Genomic DNA, 18,317 nt, shown 5'->3' with positions numbered 1-18,317 from the left:
TGGTCAATGTTTGGGCCTCTCAAAACCATGGATAACTCGAGCATTTTGCTCATCCCCTTGCGACCTCCAGCAAATGCAGCCACACAGGGTGCATAATTCATCCTCTACTAGTACAGACACAGAGCGATCTGACCAGAGGGACAGAGTGAGACAAAGCCCCCATGACAGAGAGATCAGAAATCAGATACAGGCTTTTCCGGCTAACTTAACCTAGCTCACTGCGAATAGACAGCCCGGTTCTTTAACGTGCCCAGTGAAAAGCACTGATACACGCAAGGATTCCTGACCAGTACACCTCTAGTTGGGTGGGAAACACTGAAAAGCGTTTCTGAAAATTCCCGAGTAGCTGCCGGTGATCGAACCCCCGATCTCAGGATTGGAAGGCCAGTGTGCAAACCACTGAGCTATCCGTCCACCACATGACCCATATTCGAACTTGACCTAGATTTTATTAAGGCTATCATTCTGACCAAATTTCATGAAGATCAATTGGAAAATACAGCCTCTATCGCATACACACTGTTTTTCTTTGATTTGACCTAGTGACCTAGTTTTCGACCCCAGACTACCCATATTCACATCTAATCCTAGATTTCATCAAGGCAACCATTCTGACCAAATTTTATGAAAATCCAGTGTAAAATGCAGCCCTTATTGCATACACAAGGTTTTTCTTTGATTTGACCTAGCAACCCAGATGACCCATATTCGAATTTGACCTAGATTTCATCAAGGTTATCATTCTGACAAAATTTCATGAAGATCAATTGAACAATACAGCCTCTATCGCATACACGAGGTTTTCTTTGATTTTACCTAGTGACCTACTTTTTGACCGCCAGATGACCCATATTCCAATTCTATCTAGATTTCATCAAGGCAGTCATTCTGACCAAATTTCATGAAGATCAATTGAAAAATACAGCCTCTATCGCATACAAAAGGTTTTTCTTTGATTTGACCTAGTGACCTAGTTTTTGCCCCCTGATGACCCATTTTCGAACTTGGCCTAGATTTTTATCAAGGCCATCTATCATTCTGACCAAATTAGTTGAAAAATACAGTCTCTATCGCATACACAAATTTTTTCTTTGATTTGACCTAGTGACCTAGTTTTGATCCCAGATGACCAATTTTCGAATTCGGCCTAGATTTCATCAAGGTAATCATTCTGACCAAATTTCATGAAGATCAGTAGAAAAATACAGCCTCTATCGCATACACAAGCTAAATGTTGACAGACAGACGACAGACGCCAGACATCGAGTGATCACAAGAACTCACCTGTGAGCTAAAAAAGAAAAATTCTTAGTCCACAAAAAAATCATTACCAGGTACAGATATGTCAAAATAAACCTTAAGATTGGAAGTACCATAAATGTTGTACCACAGAAAAGTGGTCCTAGTTTTTCCCTACTGCTAATGATAAATTGAAATTGAATTCTCTGCTATTGATATTTAAGGCCTAAAATAGCAAACACTGCCTCATACCACTGGCATTCTCATAATAGCATATCAAGAATAAAACATTTGGCATTTTGATACTGCTTAGACATTTGTATGACCTGCATTTTCCCAACGGTTTGTCAGTGAAAAGAACGTAGTTCAGTAAACAGGTGAATGTAGGACTTTTCAACTCTCAAAATAATTCAGTACCCTTAAGTACAGACTGATAAGTTTTCAATAAAGGCCATGAAGGCCCTGTATCGCTCACCCTGACCTACTGACCTAAAGATCATCAAGATTAACATTCTGACCAAGTTTCATTAAGATATGATCAAAAATGTGGCCTCTAAAGTGTTAACTAGCTATTCCTTTGATTTTGACCCTGTGACCTGGTTTTTGACGAAACATGACCCAGATACATTCTGACTAAGTTTCATGAAGATACAGTCATAAATGTACGTGGCCTCTAGAGTGTTAACAAGCTTTTCCTTTGATTTGACCTAGTGACCTAGTTTTTGACCCCTACTGACCCAGATTTAAACTTGACCTAAAGATCATCAAGATTAACATTCTGACCAAGTTTCATTAAGATATGGTCATAAATGTGGCCTCTACAGTGTAAACTAGCTTTTCCTTTGATTTGACAGGGTGACCTAGTTTTTGATCCTACATGACCCAGATGCAAACTGGACCTTAAGATCATCATGATTAACATTCTGACCAAGTTTCATGAAGAAACAGTCATAAATGCAGCCTCTACAGTGTTAATAAGCTGTTCCTTTGATTTGACCTGGTGGCCTAGTTTTTGACCCCTGATTACCCAATATCGAATTCGTCCAAGACTTTATTGAGGATAACACACTGATCAAGTTTCATTAAGATTGGGCCAAAATTGTGACCTCTAGAGTGTTAACAAGCTTTTCCTTTGATTTGACCTGGTGTCCTAGTTTTTGACCCCAGATAACCCAATATCGAATTTGTCCAAGACTTTATTAAGGGTAACACTCTGACCAAGTTTCATTAAGATTGGGCCAAAATTGTGACCTCTAGAGTGTTAACAAGCTTTTCCTTTGATTTGACCTGGTGTCCTAGTTTTTGACCCCAGATAACCCAATATCGAACTCGTCCAAGACTTTATTAAGGGTAACACTCTGACCATGTTTCATTAAGATTGGGCAAAAAATGTGACCTCTAGAGTGTTAACAGTCAAATTGTTGACGACGGATGGATGGACGATGATGGACACAGGGCGATCACAAAAGCTCACCTTTGAGTACTTTGTGCTCAGGTGAGCTAAAAATAATCAAGGCAGTCTGAAAGACAGCTAAATCCCCCGCCACTGCTATGGATAGTGAAATAGTAAACCCTTGACCTTTAGCTGTGACCTTGATCTTGAACTGACATGGCTGACTCATGAATTCTGCACAACGTCTTGATGAGGTGATCATTTGACCCAAGTTTCATGAAAATACTTCAAGGGGTTTAGGAGATACAGAGCTCCAACCTTTGACCTTGTGTTGTGACCCTGACCTTGAGTTGACATGGCTGACTCATGAGTTCTTGATGAGGTGATCATTTGACCCAAGTTTGATAAAAATCCTTCACAGGGTTTAGGAGAAGGACGGACGGAAGGATGGACGGAAGGACTGACGGAAACCATTCTTATAACCCTCCACCACTTGGGGCGGGGGATTAGTAAGCACACATTTAGTCTGTTGTAAATATTGAGGTAATTAAATTTTCTGAAAGTCAACATTTCCGATCTTACTCAATGAGCGATTGCTTCTAACTTTGACCAGTAAGCGCTTAAACAATCAAGAGTATCAAAATGTTGGCCCCCCCATGACAGCTGGACCTTGAACTGTCACAGGAGTGACTCATACCCCCACCATTATGTCTTGTCACAGAAGAATGGCAACCATAAGTAATCTTAAAAATACTTAGAATAATATAAAAATGTCAAAAAAGCTTAATACTTAAAAAGAAGTTTACTCGTCTTTGGAGTACTTCATCCTGGGCTTCCACAAATAAGTACACACCCGTTAACCGGTTCCGAGCGAAACAGTTCGTGGCGGACAAAACAGATCACCGATATTTTTGCCGGTATCTGCATTGGGTTAAGTATTCTCCATCCAAGAATCTGTTGGTGCAAAATATGTTAAAGATTTTTATTTCTGTAAAAAGTAGCATAAACGAAGAACATGCCATGTCGCGGGCTTAGCGCAAAACGGTTGTAACTCCTTCTTTATTTCATATAAGTTACAACCGTTTTGCGCTAAGCCTGCGATGTGCTTCCCGTTTAAAACTAACCTATATTTAATAAGTTATGACGAGTTAAAAGTGTGATTTTGTTGAAAAAATGCGAAAACGAAAGTTTATCGCGATATATTTAATTCACTTTTCAACTTGGGTCTATTATATTTACATCAACCTTTATAATAATGTTTGCCCTGAATATTGTCCAATTTTTAAGCGACAAAACGCAATATTCATCGAGTTATAGATATTCAAACATGACGTGGTCGAAAAAAAGTGTGGCGGCATTGCACAGCTCAAAATTATTTGTGTGGCGAGCAAGAGCAGTCCTGAGTCTTTTTTTTTATTTAACTTTAATAAATGGTCTAAATAGTGATATCAAGCCTGTTACTCGTTGTAATCTGACAAAAAACAAAAAACAAGCACAGCAATGTTCAGAAAATACAGCGGGGATGACATGATGCAATTCGTATGCATATAGTGATGTAAAATACGCGTATAATGATTATACACATCACCAGTCCATAGTTGGCACTATTAAACCAGCACATGTATTTTGTAAAAAGAACACATGTTTGGATTTTAATCGGGCTTTTCTGTCAGTCAGTGTTGGATCAGGCTCGAACCACCAACAATCTATAACTCCCATTGTTTTGCCTTTACCCCTTGCAATTTTCTTTCCGTCTGTGCCGGTTTTGATAGGATTTTCCCCTACATAGTTTGCAAACATCTTCATAGTGTCTACAAAAACACCTAGTAGTATTGGTTCCAATGCGTCCTGAACTATGATTGGTTTAGAAGGCACTGCAAGTTTATACTTGAGTTTTGTGTAGAACAATCACGAAGAACTTGCTGTCAACTTACAACTTGACCTGTATTTCGGGGACCAGCCATGAAACGCAACAATTTCCCACGGAACAGTTTGTAACCAACCTTCCAATTTTTTTTTAAAAATTCGTGCATATATCTCATCCGGGATGAAGAGGATTTCGAAGACCATTCTACAAAATCGAGGAACAACAAATAACATATGTTTTCCATTGGGAACTGTTTACTAGCGACTAGTGATAGCCATTATTTTTTTTTATATAATTCTAACTGACCATTTCATGTAATGTTTTTATTACCTCAGGTATATTGTCATAAATATCAGTTAAATTTACTTCAGGTGGGTCTGTTTCTTCTGAAAGACAGGGAGAGGATTCTAATTTAAATGTTAAGGTGTTTCCTAATTCCTTGTTTTCGTTAACGTTTAGTGAAAGATTGTCTTCTGCTACTTCAGATAAAAAAGAATTTTCAGTGTTGTTTTCTTCAAGAAGAGATATGTGTAACTGATTTTTTTCATCAACGGATAATATGTGTGACACAGGTTTAATACATTCAAATATTTTTGTCCGATATCTAGTTTTTCCTGTAAGACAGTCAAGCTCAAGTTGTTTGTACTTGAACGTGTCAAACCTATGGCTATTACAAAGGTGCTGAATTAAGTGCCTATAAACGTCAGCTGTTGTATTGCAGTAGTAGCACAGGTACATATGCATTGTGATCCTGAAAGAAATATCACAAAGGATATAATAAAGTAAGTGGAACGTTCCTAAATGGGAAGGCATCACATCAAACTACCGTACCACTGTAAACATAATTTAAAAATGTATGAAGAAGTGTTGATGATATATTACATTGTTAGACAGTTGTATGACTTATATATGCTTTGATTTACATCTGTTTGTTAATTAAAATTAGTGTAAATTGCTGTTGTCTGATTACAAACGTTATTTTTCAAGACTTACGAGCTGGATATCACTATTTAGACCATTTATTAAAGTAAACTAAAAAGATACAGGACTGCTCTTGCTTACCACACAAATAACCTTAAGCTGTGCAATGCCGCCACACTTTTTTTCGACCATGTCATGTTTGAATGTCTATAACTCGTTGAATATTGCGTTTTGTCGCTAAAAAATTGGACACTATTCAGGGCAAAAATTATTATAAAGGTTGACGTTAATACCATAGACCGAAGTTGAAAAGTGAATTAAATATACCGTGATAAACTTTCGTTTTCACGTTTTTTTTCAACAAAATCACACTTTTAACTCGTCATAACTTACTAAATGTAGGTTAGTTTTAAACGGGAAGCACATGACATGTTCTTCATTTATGCTACTTTTTACAGAAATAAAAATCTTTAACATATTTTGCACCAACAGATTCTTGGATAGAGAATACTTACCCCTATGCAGATACGGGCAAAAATATTGGTGAACTGTTTTGTCCGCCACGAACTGTTTTGCTCGGAACTGGTTAACGGGTGTGAAGTAATACTAGTATAATTATGTGCCCTGGATGAGGGATGAGGTAAATATAAAAAACTCTAAAATTAGAGATACACTAAAAGTGAATACAAAAAAGTGTCTTACCGACCCTTGTTATCATAGAAAAATGTATTTACTTTTTACATAGGACTGATAATAAAAAAGTTAGAAAAATACCAAAAATATTGAAAATCTAAAAATAGGATTTCTAAAAATAGACTAATTCCTGGAATTTAAGGGGAAGAAACTCAGTACAAAAGTTAAAACAAAGGTTACTTCCCTTTAGCTCTATGCCAATCAGAATGAGATATAGCGAAAATACATCAAAATTAACCTTAAATTCTAAGTAAAAGAGGACATAATTCAAGAAAAATTGGTGTCAGAGTTATGCACCTTGTGTCACATGATGTGGGTGATGAGGTGGAACATCTATTTTAAGTTTAAATCAAATCCATTTAGTAGTAACTGAGATGCAGTGAATATACATCAAAATTAACCTTAAATTCTAAGTAAAAAGGGGCATAATTCATGAAAACTTGGTGTCAGAGTTACGCACCTTGTGTCACATGATGTGGGTGATGAGGTGGAACATCTATTTTAAGTTTGAATCAAATTCATTTTGTAATAACTGAGATATAGTGAAAATACATCAAAATCAACCTTAAATTTAAAGTAAAAAGGGGACATAGTTCATAAAAAATTGATGTCAGAGTTAAGCACCTTATGTCACATGATGTGGGTGATGAGGTGGAACAATTATTTTAAGTTTGAATCAAATCCATTTAGTAATAACTGAGATATAGTGAAAATACAACAAAATTAACCTTAAATTCTAAGTAAAAGGGGACATAATTCATGAAAACTTGGTGTCAGAGTTATGCACCTTGTGTCACATGATGTGGGTGATAAGGCGGAACATCTATTTTAAGTTTGAATCAAATCCATTTAGTAATAACTGAGATAATAGATTTCGGGACGGGAAGGGACGTGACATGACAAAACTGACTCCTATATACCCCCCTTCAAACATGTTTGGTGGGGGTATAAAAAAAATTTGAATTGCATGGTACTGGAAATATTTTTTTCATTTGTTTTCAATACTGTTTCATATATTTCATATACATCATACATGTTATCTAAAGGTGCTGCTAGCCCTTGCGGGGCCTTTGGCCTCACTCAGGCTTTCCGCGGATTTATAAACATTCTAAGTAATCACATGCAATCAGTAAGCAGAAAAATGTTTTTACAACAAGTATTCAGTCTCAACTGATTTTGATTACAATCAGGGGAGGTAATCAGATATAAAATAACTCTGGAACCTACGACCGGATCTGATTTGTCATGGAATCCAAGATTTATTGTTGCTGAAGATATTTTGGAAGTTTGTATCAAATAAAACCATAAATGATATCTCTATATGGCTGCAAAAGCCAAAATAGCCAATTTTGGACCTTTAAGGGGCCATAACTCTGGAACCCATGATGGAATCTGGCCAGTTCAAGAAAGGAACCAAGATCTTGTGGTGGCACAAGTTGTGTGCAAGTTTGGTTAAAATCAAATCATAAGTGAAGCTGCTATTGTGCAGACAAGGTCAAAATAGCTAATTTTAGCCCTTTCAGGGGCCATAACTCTGGAACCCATAATGGAATCTGGCCAGTTCAAGAAAGGAAACAAGATCTTATGGTGATACAAGTTGTGTGCCAGTTTGGTAAATATCAAATCATAAATGAAGCTGCTATTGTGCAGACAAGGTCAAAATAGCTAATTTTGGCCCTTTCAGGGGCCATAACTCTAGAACCCATAATGGGATCTGGCCAGTTCAAGAAAGGAACTGGGACCTTATGGTGATACAAGTTGTGTGCAAGTTTGGTTAAAATAAAATTATAAATGAAACCACTATCGTGCAGACAAGAAATTGTTGACGCACGGACGCATGGACTGACGACGGACGACGGGTGATCACAAAAGCTCACCTTGTCACTATGTGACAGGTGAGCTAATAAAAACAAGAGGGTCATGATGACCCTGGATCGCTCACCTGAGTAATATGAGATACATGTTTCAAATGTCAAACTGATGATAAAATATTAAGAAAGTCAGTAGGTCACATTCATGGTCAATGAAATTTAGTTTTACGATTTGTGTGCAAGTCATCAATATTTCAAGAAAGTAGGTCAGTAGGTCAAGGTCACAATCAAGTGACATCATATTACTTGGGGTCATCAGGTAATTATAATTAAGTAGTCTTAGAAATAGGATCAGATGATTTTTTAAGTATTTTTCCTATATAACTCACATGATAACTAAGTGATCCCAGGGACATAATTTAAATAATTTTAGTAGAGGACTACTAGACAATGCATCATACCAAATATCAAAAGCCTAGGTCGCATGGTTTCTGATAAGAAGATTTTTAAAGCTTTTTCCTATATAAGTCTATATAAAACTTGGGACCCCCAGGGCAGGGCCTCTTTTCACCCAAGGGGTACAATTTGAACAATTTTGGTTGAGGACCATAAGACAATGCTACAAACCAAATATCAAAGGTCTAAGAGTTGTGGTTTCAACAAGAAGATTTTTAAACTTTTTTTACTATAAAAGTTTATGTAAAACTTGCGACCACCGGGGCGGTGCCATATTTGACCCTAGGGGGATGATTTGAAAAATCTTCTTAGAGGACCACTACGTGATGCTACATACCAAATATCAAAGCCGCAGGCCATGTAGTTTTGTACAAAAAGATTTTCTAAATTTTCCCTATATAAGTCTACATAAACTTTGTGACCCCCAGGGCAGGGCCATATTTGACCCTAGGGGAATAATTTGAACAATCTTGGTAGAGGACCACTAGATGATGCTACATACCAAATATCAAAACCCTAGGCCATGTGGTTTTGTACAAGAAGATTTTCGAAGTTTTCCCTATATAAGTCTATATAAACATTGTGACCCCCGGGGCGGGGCCAAATTTGACCCTAGGGGGATCATTCGAAAAATTTTGGTAGAGGACCACTAGATGATGCTACACACCAGATATCAAAGCCCTAGGCCCTGTGGTTTTGGACAAGAAGATTTTTAAAGTTTTCCCTTTCGGTTGCCATGGCAACCAGAGTTCTGCATGGAATTCAATTCTTTAAACAATTTTGAAAGGGGGCCACCCAAGGATCATTCATGTGAAGTTTGGTGTAATTCTGCCCAGTGGTTTTCAAGAAGAAGATTTTTTTAGGAAATGTTGACTGATGCCAGCCGACGACGCACAACGCACACCACACGACGGACGCCGGAAATTGAGCGGTCACAATAGCTCACCATTAGCCTTTGGCTTAGGTGAGCTAAAAAGTAGAAAGGTTATTTTGTTAGTAGAGAAATTTTGGTTTGAAAATGTGTAAACACGGATGACCTAGTAATCGAACTGTAAAATCTACATCCGTTTAGATCAGTGTTAATTTGTATACTGTAAATTTGTACATGTATACAGTGCAGAATGGTGATAATTGTTTTCAAATTTACACTTGGTTTTCAAAGCAGTAAAATGTTATAGTGACACTCGTAATTAGTGTGACCGGACAAACTGGCAATCTACTGCGAAGGTGTTATATACCATGTTTACCGACAATGGTGAAGATAAAAATAATGCATCTTAATTTACAACAAGAGGGCCATAGTGGCCCTATATCGCTCACCTGGTTAAATGGTTGCTATGAAGATTTGCATTTAAGCTTGACCCGGGGTCATGATTTGAACAAACTTGGCAGAGATCCACTAGGCAATGCTACACACCAAATATCTAAGCTCGAGGCCTTCTAGTTTATTTCTAGACATTTTTTGAAAGATTTTCCTATGTACAAGCAAGTAACCCCTGGTGCGGGGCCAATTTGATACCCCTATGATTTGAACAAATTTTGTGGAGGTCCCATAGGCAATGCTACATGTCAAATATCTAAGCTCTAGACCTTCTGGTTTATTTTTAGAAATTTTTTGAAGATTTATTGATGTACAATTAAGTTATGGCTGGGGCCTGGTCAATTTTACCTCGGGGGGTCATGATTTGAACAAATTTTGTAGAGGTCCACTAGGCAATGCTACATGTCAAATATCTAAGCTATAGGCCTTCTGGTTTATTTTTAGAAAATTCTGAAGATTTTTCTGTGTACAATCAAGTAACCCCATGGGGCGGGGTCAATTTGACCCCGGGGCTCATGATTTGAATAAATTTTGTAGAAGTCTAATAGGCAATGCTACATGTCAAAAATCAAAGATCTAGGCCTTCTGGTTTATTTCAAGATTTGAACAAATTTTGTAGAGGTCAACTAAGCAATGCTACATGTCAAAATATCTGAGCTCTAGGCCTTCTGATTTATCTTTAGAAAATTTTGGAATTTTGGGGTGGAGTCAATTTGACCCCGGGGGTCATGATTTGAATAAATTTTGTAGAAGTCTATTAGGCAATGCTACATGTCAAATATCTTAGATCTAGGCATTCTGGTTTATTTTTAGAAAAAAATTTAAGATTTTTCTATGTAAAATCAAGTGACCCCTGGGGCAGGGTCAATTTTGACCCCGGGGGACATGATTTGAACAAAGTTTGTAGAGGTCCACTAGGCAATGCTACAAGTGAAATATCTAAGCTCTAGGCCTTCTGGTTTATTTTTAGAACATTTTTGAAGATTTTCCTATGTAAAATCAAGTGACCCCTGGGGCGGGGTCAATTTTGACCCCGGAGGTCATGATTTGAACAAATGTTGTAGAGGTCCACTAGGCAATGCTACATGTGAAATATCTAAGTTCTAGGCCTTCTGGTTTATTTTTAGAAAAATTTTGAAGATTTTCATATGTAAAATTAAGTGACCCCTAGGGCGGGGTCAATTTTCATCCCGGGGTCATGATTTGAACAATTTTAGTAGAGGTTCACTAGGCAATGCTACATGTCAAATATCTAAGCTCTAGGGCTTCTGGTTTTTGAGAAGAAGATTTCTTAAGATTTTCCTATGTAAAATCCAGTGACCCCTGGGGCGTGGTCAATTTTGACCCCGGGGGTCATGATTTGAACAAATTTTGTAGAGGTCCGCTAGGCCATGCTACATGTGAAATATCTAAGCTCTAGGCCTTCTGGTTTATTTTTAGAAAATTTTTGAAGATTTTCCTATGTAAAATCAAGTGACCCCTGGGGCGGAGTCAATTTTGACCCCGGGGGTCATGATTTGTACAAATTTTGTAGAGGTCCACTAGGCAATGCTACATGTGAAATATCTAAGCTCTAGGCCTTTCTGGTTTATTTTCAGAAAAATTTTGAAGACTTTTCTATGTATGGGGCGGGGTCATGATTTGAACAATTTTAGTAGAGGTCCACTAAGCAATGCTACATGTCAAATATCTGAGCTCTAGCGCTTCTGGTTTTGGAGAAGAAGATTTTTTAAGATTTTCCTATGTAAAATCAAGTGACCCCTGGGGCGGGGGTCAATTTTGACCCCGGGGTCATGATATGAACAAAATTGGTAGAGGTTCACTAGGCAATGCTTCACACAAAATATCTAAGCTCTAGGGCTTCTGGTTTTTGAGAAGATTTTTAAAGTTTTTCCTTTCGGTTGCCATGGCAACCAGAGTTCTGCATTGAATTCAATTCTTTGAACAATTTTGAAAGGGGGCCACCCAAGGATCATTCCTGTGAAGTTTGGAGTAATTCTGCCCAGTGGTTTTCAAGAAGATTTTTTTAGGAAATGTTGACGGACGGACGACGCACGACGGACAATGAGCGGTCACAATAGCTCACCATGAGCCTTTGGCTCAGGTGAGCTAAAAACTAAAGCACTTACTGAATTGCAGCTTGTAGGCATTTACCTACAGCATTTTATTTTCAAGGGAAATAATTGTGGTCTGACTGTATTATTTCAAAAATCACATTTGAGATTTTTTTACTTGCACACTGGTACAGTTTTTGCGGGGAAGCGAAAGTTGCTGGAATTTTGTCTTCTTCTAAAAACAAGGTAAGATGACAGTCTTTGTTGAAATATATATCTGATACAGGCACGTGTCCAGGTGGGGGGCCAGGGGGCCTGGGCCCCCCCAGCTGGCAGGCTAGTTACGATTTTTATTACTATGGGCCCCTCAATTAACAAATTTATACACCAGCGCAATTGGCTTGATTTGACAGCAATACACAGGCTAAAGAGCCATAAAGCCGTGTCCGGTAGTGGAAATTAGCGCCAGGCATGTTACAGGTAAAAGTTTATCTGTACATGCTTCATTGATCGCTTGCTTTTTAAACACGGTACTTGCTTGGGTAGTGGGTAGTTTTTCATTATATTTGCTTAGAACACAAGAAATGCAGAAAAAGTTCAAAAAATATTTTTGTGTTTTTATTTATTTTATTATTAATACTTATCTGTGAACTTATTAAATCATTTTTCTACAAATCATGTCATTTCGTATATCAGTTTTTAGCAGTTTTTGATAACTTTCTTTTTAGTGAAATTATACACATATTATTTTTTTTTAAATTTAATTAGAAAACATTATGATTGAAAGAAAAGGGTAGAATGAATGAAATTTTATTCATTTGATTAAAATGTAGTATAATTATTGCTGACAATCATATAGTTTGTTTTATTATGATAAATAAACTTGATTTTCAAACCACTAGCTTCTTTATTATTGGTAGCTGGTTATACATTGGATTGGTAGATATCAGAGCCAATACACTGAGACCTGGGTATCATACAGAAAAATGAAGTCCATACACTGTGACTATACAATCATACATACATTGAAAAGGCTTGATGAAATGATTAAAAAATAGACTTTTCCTTAGTTATATAATACATTCATGCATCCTTAAAGGTGTTTCAGGTAGCAGGAAAATGCATCTTTTCATGTACCATATTAAAAAAATTTCGACATCGGGAGGGGATACCCCTCCCAAACCCACCCCAGGTTGGGCCCCCCCGGCAAAAAAATCCTGGGCACGGGCCTGTGATAGCTGACACTTAGGAGAGTGTTTTGGTTTATATTCATCGTACAGATTGTTTGAAAATAAAGATCTAAGAGAAACAGGGGAAATTCTGTAAATTTCTTCTTATATGCAAATGAGCTGAAAATGTATTGAAACGACTAGATCAGAAGTGTATGCCTTTCCAGTAAGTTTTTCCCTACCTTTGACGATAGTTATTAAAAAGTATAGATATCAACCTCTTTGCTGATATTAGTAACTAAACTTTTGAGCCTGTGATTTGCTGTGGAAATTTGGGACTTCCATTTTTTAAAGATATAAATAGATCTTAGCTATATTTAGACTAAAGTTTATTTCAGTATAACAACATCTAGGGAACCCTTACATACAGTCAAATATTCTTGAAATTGCAAGGAAATATAATGCATTTTTCAAGTGCTTGCTGTTTCTTACCTTGTGCATACTTGATATAGGTCATTGTCAGTGTCAACTATCATTATACTGACATCTGAAGTATTTTTTTTCTAAATTACCTCCCTTATATATACACTTTCCTTCAACTATTTTATTGATAATTACTTCCCTTTATGTTTTAGCAATAACTTCTCAGATTGCATTTAATTAACTCCCTTTATTTAACATAAAAAATTATCTTGTGTAATGATTATTTGCTTATTTTACTTTCAGTGTCTGATACATGTAGTTGCAGTCTGTCTTTAGAAGCTGTTGAAGTAACAAGAAAGAGGCTACATTGACATCCTGGTATACTTTGTTATAGGTTATAACACACTAAATAGCCACCACTATATATTCTATACAAAATGACAAGTTTTCACAATGCTGCAATACACACCAAGACCCATTTTAAATTTTTTTAACTTACATTTTCTTGTAGAGCAACATTTATACTGTAAAAATATCCAAAGAAAAGTAGGGGTTATGTCTGATGCAAGAAAAATATTTCTGGTCAAACGGACACACCGTAATTTTTACACTGAAATGACAATCACAATTTAGGGTAGGGGTGTATGAATAAATTTCATATGTTAAATCAGTTTGGAGTCTTTTTTCAACATGCAAATGCTACCAGTATGTCAAGTATAGGCATGCAATATGATTTCAACCAATATATAGCAATGATTTCAAGGAAAAATCCTTCTTACAGCAAAAAAAAAAAACTATTTGAATCCGCCATTATGCGACTACCATTTTTTCATAGGTGCTCAGGCTATTTAGTGTCTGTATGCCTATATATGAAGTTTACATATTGATGGCATTCATGATATCATTATAGAGTACCCTACATTGATTTTCTGACAGTCATGTGTTAGTACATTTGAACTGGGACTGTTTCATAATCAGGTTCATGATACTTTTTTTAAAATATACAATAGTTGCGTTTTTTTGTTTTATTTTCAATACTAATTACAGCTTATAAATTAGAACACTTCAGCTTCATGTTTAATAATAATTATAATTTTAAACATAAAATCATTAAAATGAGTTATGAGATATTTTATTAATTTCCTTATATTTACATTAATATATGTAAAAAGTCTATATTAAATGTATGGGTCATCTTTTGTACAAAAATAAAGGGGAAAAAATGTATAATTTTCATTTTCAGTTTTGGTAGGGAGAAGTTTGAGTATGTACAGTTGTTTGACCTTTTTTACCATGTGGCAGTCCCAGATGATGTTACCATTATGAATAAATGCAGGGGGTATTATGCTTTTGTATGTTAAAAAACTGGTCTCAAAGTGCATTTATATGCTGTATGACTAGATACTTGCTTCTGAAATAATTGTACAAGACAGCTTTATGACTGACATTCCTGACAAGATGTGAACCTTCTGGACTTTATATCAGCCTGGCATAAACATTTCTCTCCTGTAGCTTTGTGTATCCCTCAATTTACTAAGTACATATCTCCATTAAAGATAATCACTTTGGGGAATCACATGATCAAAATAATCTCTAAACCGAAGTTACATTTTGAAGGACATGAACACATTTCCTACCATGATTAGATATGAAATTTAAATATAGCATAACATATGACTAATGAAAATGGTTAAAACTTAAATTATTATGTAGTTGACAATAATGATAGATATCCTGTTATTACAAACACTAAGGAAGATAAGAAGTATCAGTTTCTTGAAGTGTTCCAGATAACCAGAAGGTGATTGTGATTGAAATCTATATAGTTTTAGGATACATCTATGCTGCCATATGATAGGCTATATTTTAGACTTACAGCAAAACTTGCTTGCTTCAACATCATCCCGTATTATTCATAAATTTATTTTGGTTTAAAGATTATTTTGATCATGTGATTCCCCACAGTGATAATGCTAATAGATATGTTTTAGTAATAAATGTGTGATAGCTTTGTAATGTAAACACATTAATCAAAGGCCTGAATGGCCTGAGTCGGCTAATGATTGATGTACTGACAGTAAAGTCTACCAGTTTCAGTTTGTTGTTAGTTTTTTTCTTAAAATTTCATAACACAGCTCGATATTTACCCAAAATATTATATCCGGATACGATTACACTTTTCTCCAGTTTGAACAATATATTTTACAAATTGTGATGATACTAAAACATTTAGCAGCAATTGGCAGTATCTGACATTGAAGTTTATGGTTAAATTACCTCTTATTTAAATCTTTTCATTAAAAAGTTGTTTCGTTTCGCCAAACATAGACGATCTACTTTCGATTTCAAAAACTACAAGAAAATACAATTTAATGTTTCGCCGATTTGTTTATTTCTCGAAAAATAAGAATTAAAACCATTTTTAATATCAGTAGTAACTAAACAAACCAGTAAGAGCTTCTTCTTCCGATAATTTATCCGTTTACTGACTGCAAAATTCAACCCATGCAAAGTTTATAGAAATCATACGATGCGTGTTTACGTTCAATGTGGGAGAATTAAGGCTGATCGGCTATGTTACCTAACGCATCCAGACGATTCAGATTTTGTTTTTAAAAAAGCATTGTGTGCGTTTCTGTAATTTTATATACGTTTTTATACGCTTAGAAATTATTAGACATGCGTATTTGCATTATTTCTATATGTAATTTACGCTAATATGCATCTTATCTGAAGCCCTGCTGGAACTATTTTTGTCTTTTGCTGGATGTTACCCAAGCTTTGTAAGCCTGCGCAATTCTTAAAATGCACATTTATGCTTAATGAGTTACATTCGAGAATTGCACAATTACAAGTCATAAATATGACAGATTACATCGTATATTGGTCATAGCAAAGGGAATTGACACAACTTAACTTTATTCATGCAGTGAACTGTTTGAGTTTGAGAAATCTAATGGAACTACATCCCTTCACTGTGTTATTTGGTCCATTTAGAGAATCGTTGGATAACAAGGACTCGTCAAAAGGCTTTCAGCCTTTAGCCGACTCAAAAATAGAATGAATTAATGTACTTTGATAACAAGCATTGAAATAAAAATTTATCAGTATATTGTATCAGTCAGTAAAAACATGAAGTACATTTGTATCTTTATATCAAGAAAATTAAAATAAATATATTCAAATGCTTTGACACTGATTTTATGTTGGTTGCCTAGAAAGTGTGTGAATTAATGTTTTACAATATTTCAGAACTTGAAGACAATGGTTAGTGCAGAAGGGACATAAAAGTAATGTGAAAGTAACAGATATAAATAAGGTAAATTATTGTGATAAAAAGGCATGGCCAGTGCTGCACATCACAAAGGCAACATTTAAATTTAATTTGCCACGTATGAGTTCTGTAAAGCTGATTTTGCAATATATATGAACTGATTAGATTAATATTTTTTACTGTGACCTTTTTTCACATGATTTTTGTCAAGACTGACAATTTGTTCATCGGAATAAAATAGTTAAAGGCGACATTGTATCACATAAAAATATGTCTGCACAGTTGCCTAACATTAAATGTCAAATTGTAAACAAGGAAATTCTAAATTTGGAGAATCTGTTGTTGTTTTTCTCCATTTAGCTCAATTGAAAGAGATGGAGTTTGAAGCAACTTTTACAGTACAATCTGGCCAGAGTAGCTCACTCTGAAGCAAAAACCTCTCAATAACAACATAAAAAGAATTACCCTAAGCTGAAATTTAACTATCAAATTTACCTCTCCCGAAAAACAACCTCAACATAACTAAAAATATTTGTATATCCCACAGGGTGTTGCTCTACAGAGGTTGCACTGTACTTATAATATCTATTGTTAATGCTTTAAGAAAAACAACACTTTAAACAAGGGGGAAAGAGAACATCTATTACTCATAAGGTGAAGTTTTGGCAGTTCTCAAGTTCATTGTTTTTGCATGTTACATAAAAACACTTTAGGAAGTTTATCATTATTACATCATATACTAATCAGAGGTTGTAGGTTTTTGTTGGAGCTATTAGGTGAGGTCATAGGTGAACATCATCAGATTTATCTTTTTATTGTTTTCACTATTCTACTGAATATGTAACTGAATGTTATAAAATATGCAATCTTTTCAGACAGTCCTATTATATAACTTGTCATTTAGTGAATCTAAGTATATGTAAAATCAAAATAAAGCAACAAGCCAAGTAGGAACACAGTCTTGCTGCTTAAGACGGGTGATTCTCCTTTGACAAGTTGAAATTAGACAAAATGTCAATTTGTAGAGTTACCTGACTTGCTGCTTGATCATATATTTCTAAGAATATCTGCAAATGTCAAAAATGATGTTATAATTGTTTTACAAACTGCTATGTTTATTCTCTTTATGTAATAAAGTTCTACTTTTGTATTTCCAGAAGTGCTACAAGTGTGTTGTCATGTGAAAAGGACTTTACCCCAACTGTGCTGCATGATGTATATTCAAGAGTGATACAGCCATGCACCATCTGTAAACTGAGATGGACCCACACATGAAATATGTTGACTTTTTCCATGTATTATCATCTGTACAGAATGTGTTTATGACAAGACTGTATACACACATATTGTTAAATCATTTTTTATTTCCATTATGGCATGTATGTAAGAAGAAAACATTAATTAAACAATTGCATTCATAGAAATGTTAAAATGTGATCAATCTAATTTAAAGAATAACCTTTATTTGGACTTTCTAAGTTTCATATTATTTTTGGTGGAGATTGGCCCAGTCATTCAGCATCTTATACTGTCTGTGAGTCATTTCTTGTATGTTATAGTTTTCTTAATAATGCAAAATATCAAAATAATGGTTAGATGAACTCATTCATTAGCTCATTCATCACTTGTACATTAATGTTAAAGCAGATCAACATTCTTTTACATCATAACACACCTCAGTTCACAGATGAGATGT

The 18,317-nt window shown here is 35.4% G+C and overlaps 1 protein-coding gene and 1 long non-coding RNA gene across 6 annotated transcripts in view; one reads left to right on the top strand and one right to left on the bottom strand.

Moving 5' to 3' along the window:
• Window positions 1-18,317, bottom strand: part of LOC123561423 (basic salivary proline-rich protein 3-like) — a 244,315-nt gene that overhangs the window by 67,608 nt on the left and 158,390 nt on the right. The gene's annotated exons all lie outside the window — the stretch shown is intronic.
• Window positions 11,855-18,263, top strand: LOC123561426 (uncharacterized). The gene is made up of 5 exons (XR_008372811.1): window positions 11,855-12,001; window positions 13,651-13,725; window positions 14,591-14,686; window positions 16,600-16,666; window positions 17,779-18,263. It is a non-coding gene; the product is annotated as an uncharacterized LOC123561426 (long non-coding RNA).

This window comes from Mercenaria mercenaria, chromosome 10, assembly GCF_021730395.1.
Source record: "Mercenaria mercenaria strain notata chromosome 10, MADL_Memer_1, whole genome shotgun sequence".
In the NCBI taxonomy this organism is placed as follows: Eukaryota; Metazoa; Mollusca; class Bivalvia; order Venerida; family Veneridae; genus Mercenaria; species Mercenaria mercenaria.
Note: the sequence above shows the minus strand (reverse complement) of the source record. Positions and strands in the feature narration are given on the sequence as shown.